Consider the following 10,000-nt stretch of genomic DNA (forward strand, 5'->3'; position numbering starts at 1 on the left):
GTTCAGACTACAGTCTATAAAGCTACCCCCCCCCCCCCCCCCAGTGGTGGGCTGACGTTCCAGGGTGAATCTGCAGGCAGCCGCGGCTGATTCACCGCTTAGAAACGGGGAAGGAAGCACCAGGAAGGTTTAGAAGCACTGCTAGGCTGACGGGAGGGGTCCGAGAGGGCTGTCATGTGGTTGGCATGCCTCTGTGTGTGTGTGTGTGTGTGTGTGTGTGTGTGTGTGTGTGTGTGTGTGTGTGTGTGTGTGTGTGTGTGTGTGTGTGTGTGTGTGTGTGTGTGTGTGTGTGTGTGTGTGTGTGTGTATATGTGTGTGAGTGTGTGTGTGTGTTTTGGCATGTCATTATGACAAAGACAAAACACTGAGCGAATGAGTGACTTTTTGAGTGACAGTGATAGAGAGAGAGAGAGAGAGAGAGAGAGAGAGAGAGAGAGAGAGAGAGAGAGAGAGAGAGAGAGAGAGAGAGAGAGAGAGAGAGTGAGTAAACACGGCGGCACGCAGCGCAGAGTTGTCGAGTCACGCACACTGTGTGCTGTGGCACCGCCAGGGTGATTTGCAAGTCGTAAAATCCTCTTGCTGCCGAGGCGCACACTCACACACTCACGCAATCACATAACTGGCCCTGCCAGATGAAGGCGGTGTCAAGTTCGAGAGACCAATGCGAGCTACGATAATCGTGTTTTTCTTTATACGTCACAGGACTCGACACTCTTTGATGGAGGCGATATTATGAATACTGTGCTGTGTGGTACTGTGTGCTGTGTTGTATTGTGTGTGCGGGTTGTCTTTGCTGAAGTTCGCCCTTCGGTTCGACACTTGTTTCAGGGTAAGGTAAGTCAAACCAAAAGAACTAACTACACCAGGAGTCTTTAGGTTAACCGGGTCAGGTTACGAAATCTTTAGGCATCCGGGGCTCTTAGTTTATTGGTGATTCCGGAGAAAGATTTCAGTGGAAGAGTTTCGGTTGTTGCAGGAGAGTCAAATCAAAGGTCTTTCGTCGTGCGGATTGTTGGCGTGCGTTTATTTGACGTGCGTAATGTCTGTGGGCACTGTGGGTTGTCCCACTGGGAACACACACTTCACCCGATATCTGTTAGCCGACGATAGGTAGAACTTGCTCCTTCTAGCACAGTTCTGTTATGTTGGAAGTTGATTGGTTGACTTCAAAATATCATGAATATATTTTACGCATCAAGATTGAACGCGTTTGGCATCTCCTGTGTGGTGTCTGTCTCTCATGCGTCCCTGACGTTTTTTTTGTTTGTTTGTTTGTTAATTCATTGTTTAATTTATTATATATTTAATTCTCCGCTTAAGTCTCCGCTCTCTAAGTGTTCCCATTAGCAGCCTCTGGTGGTTTTATTATTGCTCCTGACATAGTTATATCATGTCCAGACCCTGTGGTCTGAGAGTTTCCCACGGGGAGCAGAGGTAACTCTCCCTGGATTGCCTCGCGGATGGGCGGCTGTTTCTGAACTAGAAAGTACAACATTTCACTTCAGATATTGTTTCAAGCTATGCAGTCATCGCTTATGTTATTTAACTCAATAAATGAGTGGATTTTACTACTGAGTGGGTCATTTTGCCTTGGTCAGTACGCGGTGGGGAAGGCGCTCCTGGACTGTAAACCGTAAAGGAATCCGCTCATAATTTGCACCTCGTAAAGAGTTCACTGACTACAACTCCCCAAACCACATGAAAGTGTTAAGTAGCGCTGGTGGGCCCTACTTAATCCTCATTAAAGAGTAGTATTCATTAGAAAACAGTACTTATTAGAGAGTAGTACTTTATGAAGGTCCTCTAAACCTGTTGTTTTGTTTGTTTACATTTTGCCCCGGGATAACTTGGTAATAACAAATTATATAATTGTTAATCTATATAATTACATAGATATGTATATGAGTCATTCTATAATTAGGGGTACATTTCATATCAACCCAAAAGTGAAAAAATCAGTGTGCCATTTTGATAAATAATCTAGTTGTTTCAATAATATACCCCTTTAATGTGTTTAATATATTAATTGCCAAGCTTAATCTGTAATTATTTTTTGAATATTTAATAGAAAGTAACCATTTGATTCGTTACTTTGTCAACTGTGTTACGGACAAAAACATGTGTCATAGAATACATTAATGAACCACTACACATTTGATAACACATTTGTATGAAAGTTTTTGAGTCTATTCACCAGGGGGTTCGAGGTTGTCTGTCTAACTGATTTGAAAATATGATTATTGAGCTAGATAATGAAGATTCTGTGGGAGGCTACTATCAAATATGACCATTCTTTCAACATTTATCCATATTAGACGAAATTAAGAGGTATACAACATCCTTATGTAAGAGAACCCTCTCTAAAAGTATCCCACATCAAATCTTTTACACCCCAGCCAACATTTACCAGAATTATGACATAAAAACCACATGTAACACAGTTGACGGACCAAGTAACACAGTTGACTGCAGTAACACGGTTGACAGGATAGGAGAAAAAGAGAAACTTTCTGTTGGATAAAACGTTTTATTTTGATGACAAATTTAATTATATTATGTAATTAAGCTGATGAGTTCAATTTCATTTAAATAAACAGACACAAATGAACATAAAATACAAATATTTTAACATTAAAACCATTAATAATATATTAATAGAACCATTAAAACATATGTTTCGCTTAAACAAAGCAGACATGAACATTTTACTCCCTTTCTCCCTTCTGTCAATATTAACACACACATGGAACAATAGAAATAAGCTCATTTTAACAATTTAAACATTTCATCTTTGTCTTTCTTTTCTTTTCTGTTTTATTTGATTCACATGTCTGAGATCTTGCCCCATGTTTCCTTGTCGATCTCGACATGACGTGAGGTGACCGCAGTTGGAGGAGGAATCATTGTAATGATATCCGAATGCAAATACCACAAGACATCTTCTCTGGCTGGCCAGAAGAAGCGGTTTACGCCTACCCTATGCATACATTTCACCTCCACGTGTGTTTCAGAAATCTCTTGGAGTATTCCAGGATAGATCTCATGGTCGTAGTTTAGGCAACACCACTTGCCAATCTTATCTGCGTCTTGCCCAGCAAACTCTGGCTGTTTCTGGGTGTTTGTATGCTCCTGTGTGGGTGTCGTTGCCTCAAGGGCAAATGTTTTGGTGGGATGACATTGACAATCCAGGGTCTGTCTTGCTGAGCAAATGCAGCTCACATCTCGATAGGTAATTTTTCTCTCTCCTACCGTTACCACTTGGTGAATTTGCATAGTTGAAGGCACCACTGGAAGACCCTCTGGCATGTTCTTGACAGCTTCAGCGACATTGTCCTCACTTATATAGAACAGCTTAATCGCTAACTTTGCATCCACAAGTGCATTGAAGAACAGCTCAGCATTTGGGATGTCTTTCCATGGCTGACAAGCCTGTCAGCTGTCCTTTTGAGGAGGCCTCCAACTCCATCTGGAGCACCCTTGCCGTGGCTCGCCTCAAAGAAGTTCCAGGTTCCTGATTGGAACCCACACCGGTGCAGCTTTGTACAAAATAGATAGAAATTGCCCTTCTGCCTATACTGTGTACACGGCCCATCACTGAAGAAATGCACCGTGTTGACATTAGGGTACGACGCCTTGACCAGGTCCAGTATTGGTGACATGTGAGTCCATATGGCTGCAGGACCTTTCTCTTTTGATGAGGTGATTGTGGCAAAGCAAACATGCTCTTCCACTCCACCAACATGTAGCACTCCAGTGTGGAGTGTTGCCTGCTGCTGGTTTGAGGCAAAGTGCACTGCTTGGATCTCAGAAGAATACTTGCAAACATAATTTTCCGAAAAATCCACATGAATTAAACATTCCTGATGTGTCATGCTCTTCTTAAGTTCTCTGTGGAAGCTGAATTGACTTTTAATGTTGAACAAGTGTCTTTTGAAGTGAGTTAGTTGTTTTTTGAAGAGCTCCAGCAGGTTCTGCAACGTCATCTCCATCCTCTTTTTGACAGTCATTCTGAGTGACACTTTTTCCTTTACTCCTTCTTTGTTCTTTTTCTCCCTAAGAACTGCCTCCGTCATCCACTGTGTGCAATACACAGTTGATTCCAAATCCCTCTCACTAGCAATTGGAAATTCTCTATCTTTGCAGTTAGGACATGCATTGTACATGCAGTCCTTTGATTTTGAGTCGCAACAAATTGACTCTGCCATTTCCTCCAAGTCAGTGCTCCCAATGACTCTGAGAAAATGCAGCTTCTCTACCAGAAAACCGAGATTTTCATGCAACTTGCAAAGGCAGGTCTCTCGGTCTGCAATCGATGGCTGGACCACCCAGAAGGGCCGCATACGGCAAAACATGGAATAGGAGATCCTGCTGTCAGGGCTCTCAAGGAGGAATCTTCTATGTAGGTTCCTCATTGTATCGTTTAAGAACCTTTTCTGTTTCTTTATCTTCCTTCTTGTTACAGTTTGGGATTTTCCAGCTGTGAGGCGACTGTTTTCATCTGTGGTGAAGAAGGACAGAACTTTGTTACGTAGTCTGTAGCATAAAGATCTGTACTTGAACTTGTGGGAGATGGAAATCTCACTGTTGTTCAGCCGTTTTCTCGATATCGCTAGAGTTTCCTGAACTCTTTTTTTTAACTTGTATTTTTTTAATATCCTTCCTGTCACAAGGTTTGCGATTACCTGCCTAGTTTTTTTGTGTTTGGTAGAAGCATACTTTTTGCTGATGTTGTCCACTAGGGCATGGTGGAAAACTAAAGTTTTGTGCACCTCTCGAGACACAGGAACCCTTCGTAAGAGGCGGCGGGTTTTTGATCTGGGTGACTCTGAATTTTGGTGTAGTCTTGTTAGTCTTTTCCTGTATTTTTCAGTTTTTATTTTCTGTTTATTGAGTGATTCCTTAAGAGCCTGGATTTCTCTGTATAAGTTTGACTCCCTTCTCTTGACTTTCTTCCTTCCAGCACTTCTCTGTCTAAAATGATAAACAAAGCATTAGTTTATAGATCATGAGTTCTAAACTTCAAATGCATCGAACAGAAAAACGATGACAAGCCGCTACTCTAGTTTTTAGTTCAACATCATTTCATAATTTATTGATAAACCTATTTTCTATAAAAAAAATCTCTACCTTGACAGCTGAGGCTGTGGATTAACTTCAGGACTCTGGGGTGGAGTCAACTGGCTCTCTATCACTTTCTTTCTCTCTCTAGTCTGACGTTGGGCTTTTCTCCAATATGCTCGTTTCCTTCTCTTCTCCCTCTCGCTTAAATCTTTCACTGCCTTCACCTTTCCTCGCTGCTTGTTCTCTTGCCATGTCTCCCTGTGCTTCTGTAAATATGCAGCCCTTTTCTCAGGATCAGCATTACGCCGGGCCCTGTACTGGCGCTGCTTCTCAGCAGCAGATAAGCGACTCATCTTCCTAAAACAGTTAGTTAATACTTAGTTAACACTATTAATGGTTAGTTAATCTACCAGTTATTCAGTATGTATTCATTATTAAAAAACAAAACACTATAAGCATAAACTATCACAATGAAACCTGGCAACATTGTCAACCGTGTTACTCCCTGTCAACTGTGTTACACTTGATGGGTAACACAGTTGACAGGTAACACGGTTGACATTTCGGCCATTTTGGGGCCTTGTGCTAACTGGCAACCTTGAACCTGTCACCATATGACCTTGATCAACTCGTGTTTTTATACACTTTCAGTTAATATTAGTAAAAAATAATGTGCAATGCAAGTGAACAAGAAAATGTTGATAACACAGTTGACAAGCCATTAACCCACTCAATGTAAAACCCAAATTATTGATGAAATATTGAAGAGGAGAAGGAAAAACTTACCCAACTGTTTTCAAATTTACCACCACTGCAGGAAATGACATCACGTGGTGTTGGACATGTGACTTGTGAATTCAACCACTGCTGAATTATAGGGGTTTTGTCAGTGGGTAACACGGTTGACGGAAATTTCTCGGACACGCATAAAGTGGATAATTTAATGTTTATTAATAATTAGAATTGTTTTTCAAACACCTTCATCATATTATAATGATTATTTCCAACAAATAATGATGAAAATAATTCTCAAAAACGCATAGTTTATTGTTTTTTCTTAAAGCAACGCCTGACATTCAGCAGTTAGGACAGCACAAAAACAGCGACTTCTAGTATAGAATATGCATTTTCTGAAAAAAAAAATATGGAACTGGTTGAAATTTTTAAGTGAAATTAAAAATAACTCTGCCCCAATATAAAATATATTATTGATTAGTATTATTAAAGGAAAATATTTTGTACAATTTATAAATACAACCCATGGACATGACATGTACCCCTAATTATAGAATGACTCATATATAGGCTACTATTGGGAAATTGTGTATGTACGGCAACATCGCGCATTATTATATAATATTGTAAAGAAGATAATCATTTCAAAATATTCTTTAATTCTTTAATGTGTAATATTCAAACGATATTCTGCAGAATATTGATAATATTATAAGGCATGATATTACTTTCTTCTTAATGCAAAAGTGACAAGCCTCACAAATGTGTTGTTTATTCAATAGACTTATGTTTTTTCTTAGTGAACTTTGAACTTGAGTGAAACAGACATAGAAACTCGCAGAATATGTGGGGGCAGGGTATATCTATGAGTCAGAGTGTTTGACTGTCAGCAAAAAGTTTCTGAGTTTGTATGTACAGTATGTATGTATGTATGTATGTATGTGTGTGTGTGTGTGTGTGTGTGTGTGTGTGTGTGTGTGTGTGTGTGTGTGTGTGTGTGTTTGAGAGTGTATGTGTGTGTGGATGTGTGTGTGTGTACGTTCATTCATATATTTACTGTCATCCCCCCGCCTATTTAAATCCTGATGATGAGGGAGGGGCTTGGAGACTCGCAGCACAATGGCTCTTTATGATCAACTGAGGGGTTACAGTGTATTAACCTCTCTCTTTCTCTCTCTCTCTCTCTCTCTCTCTCTCTCTCTCTCTCTCTCTCTCTCTCTCTCTCTCTCTCTCTCTCTCTCTCTCTCTCTCTCTCTCTCTCTTTCTCTCTTCTCTCTCTCTCTCTCTCTCTCTCTCTCTCTCTCTCTCTCTCTCTCTCTCTCTCTCTCTCTCTCTCTCTCTCTCCCTCTCCCTCAGAGTCTTATGACTGGCCGTCAGGCAGTCTACACATGTTTGCGAGTGCTTCAGATGGGGGGATGGGGTAGCGTGTTTAAATCTGTTTGTGCAACACCCTAACACACACACACACACACACACACACACACACACACACACACACACACACACACACACACACACACACACACACACACACACACACACACACACACACACACACACACACACACACAGCTTGTCACAGCCATATGACACTCCATAGGCTGAGCAGAACCAGCAAAAATCCTTAAAGGTATGCTAGGGACCACATTGTATACAAGGGGTGTAACGATACACAAAAGTCACGATTCGGAAAGATTATTTATTTTTTATTAAAAAATATATATATATTTGATTTTGATTTATTAAATTGTATCAAACAAATGCCTGACACATATGAAAATACATCAAAAACAATTGAGGATAAAAACACAATAAAGTCCAGGACTTATTTCCATTGTGGTCCTCAACACAAAACATCAAGACAAGACAAGACACTCACAGAGAGTGTCGTAATCAATAAAAATTCTTAGATAACAATTAAAATAATAATATAAAAAAATAAAATAATAATAATAATAATAAAGATTCAGTGGTTAGGGTTAGGGTTCTATCTATTTATCTCATACAGGGCCACCCCTCCCCATACGCAGAGTACGCAGAGCGTGTCGGGCCCCAAGATCCTAGCAGGGGCCCCCAAATTTAAGGTTGCAAAAAAAAAAGTCATGATAATTATTATGATATTATATTATCTTACATTACATGTTTTTGTTTGAATGTATGAAAAGAGTGCCCTCCCCCGCTGCCCTGAAATAGTACAGCTTTCAAAGCTCTCGTCTTTTTGCATTAGATGCTGAGAATAAACAAGCAATTCAGTATTGCACACTATCCAACAGTTACAGTTCTGCATCGTCTAGAGAAAATATTTTGATTTGGACAATACTGCACTTTGAGTTTTTGGGTGTGTGAAAAATAGTTATGTGTGTGTGTGTGTGCGTGTGTGTTTGTTTGTTTCGATGACTTTTATACCTTATTGATGTGCAGAATTCTTTACATTCATCTTTGGAGCCTGCAGTTGTTATTATATTATAATGCTGCTGTTTAGAAAGTTTTATATATTACTTGTATATTATTCATATATTACTTTATATATTACTGATGGTGCTGCTGTTTTTTTTTATACTCTATGATGACAAGTGTGTGTGTGTGTGTGTGTGGGGGTGGGGGGGGGGGGGCCTCCCTGACAAATTTATGACTAATTATGCTTAGCGCCTCCAAAAGCTTAGCAGCGGGCCTGATCTCATAACTCCAATGTCAAGTTATAAGTAGCAAATGCTTGGTAACGTTACTTAAATAATAGATGTAAAATGTCAACATTTTAATATAATAACTAGAGCTGTCAAGCGATTAAAATATTTAATCGTGATTAATCGCATTAATGTCATAGTTAACTCTAATTAATCGCGATTAATCGCAAATTCTTTTTCTATGCTAAATATCCCTTGATTTTTTTGTCCCATAATTCTTCTCATTTTAATTCTCTTATCAACATGGTGAAGTGCATTGGCTTGCCTTGTGCAAATGATTTTTTATTGATAACAACATTGGCATATACACTGATCAAAACAGGACGATACAAAAAAAGAGCCTATAGTGCAATTAAACGACTGCTTTGAACAAATGTCATTTGAACATAGCAGTCAGGCTACTGCTTCTTTGTTTTGAGCCAAAGAAAAAAAAAAAATTTTTTTTTTTTTTTTTTTTTTATAAAATAATTGCGTTAATCGCGCGATAAAAAATTTAACGCCGTTAAATTTGGTTTGCGTTAACGCCGTTAATAACGCGTTTAACTGACAGCTCTATAACCCATTAACAAACAAACGGATCAATCAATGAATTGAGTGTTGATCGACTGAGTTTTCCTTAGAGGCCATCCTAGGTCATTAAAGTTATTTGGGGACAACTCAAGTGCTGTCATCTATCAGCATAGAGTTGTGTAGCAATGAGGGATGGGCAGTTCAATCCGATAATTACAGTGATTATCTGCTAGATTAACCAGAACCAACATTGGCTTTCTTTCAGATGTTTGTTTGGGCGAGGGAGGGGGGTCTGCCCCAGTGGAGTCTGGGTTTAGTTGGCTTGTCCCGTTGACGTTCTGACAGGTGAGGAGGCCGGCTGTTTGCTTAGCCTTGCTGCCAAAACCAACTGAACAAACCTTTTCAGAAACAGTCTTACTGTACGTCTGAGGGATTGTTTATTGTCACCTCGTTTCTTGTCCTCTAAGCTGCTATGAGCATAAGGATCGGTGTAGTGGCGGTCAAAAAAACACAGCTAGACAGTCCTCTGGAAACACCTTACTTACCAAGGATTACTTCAATAAAAGCAAGCAATCTGATTAAAAACTGTGGGCGCTGGTGGGATACTGAAGTTGATGTATTTTCCTAAATTCTTCTTCCCAAATGGACAATCGGGCTGAGTAAAATATTTTCTTGATGTATGTCATATATTGTTTATGAGAACACAGAGAGCAAACATGTGGGGTTAGAGTACTTAAAGCTGCATGTAACATTACTACTGCAGCAAGTCACGCAAGGGAAAAATATCTGAATGGAAAATTTTGTCCTCTGTATGTTAAATCCTCTTTCATGGGAAAATGTCGACGTAAACTTCGTTTTTTAATATCTGACGTGAATTTCCTGTCATCGTAAAACAACAACAGTCATTTGGGGTTTTATAAGTTAATGTAAAAAAGCATCTTGCTGTTCCCTTAACAAGCTAAAGGGACTTGAGCTAAAGGGACACAAGCTGGGGAAGGCATTTAAAGGTG

The 10,000-nt window shown here is 39.7% G+C and overlaps 1 protein-coding gene across 3 annotated transcripts in view; it reads left to right on the forward strand.

The window, feature by feature from the left end:
* The first annotated feature begins 598 nt into the window (after positions 1-598).
* The window catches only part of keap1a (kelch-like ECH-associated protein 1a), a 21,458-nt gene continuing 12,056 nt past the window's right edge, over positions 599-10,000 (forward strand). The window contains exon 1 of one of the 3 annotated variants that reach the window (XM_030356948.1): positions 599-829. The gene's annotated coding sequence lies outside the window, so the exon portion shown is untranslated. Of the gene's footprint in view, positions 835-10,000 lie in introns of all 3 variants that reach the window. The other 2 variants (XM_030356947.1, XM_030356949.1) reach the window with 2 other exon arrangements.

Source organism: Gadus morhua, chromosome 5, assembly GCF_902167405.1.
Source record: "Gadus morhua chromosome 5, gadMor3.0, whole genome shotgun sequence".
NCBI lineage: Eukaryota > Metazoa > Chordata > Actinopteri > Gadiformes > Gadidae > Gadus > Gadus morhua.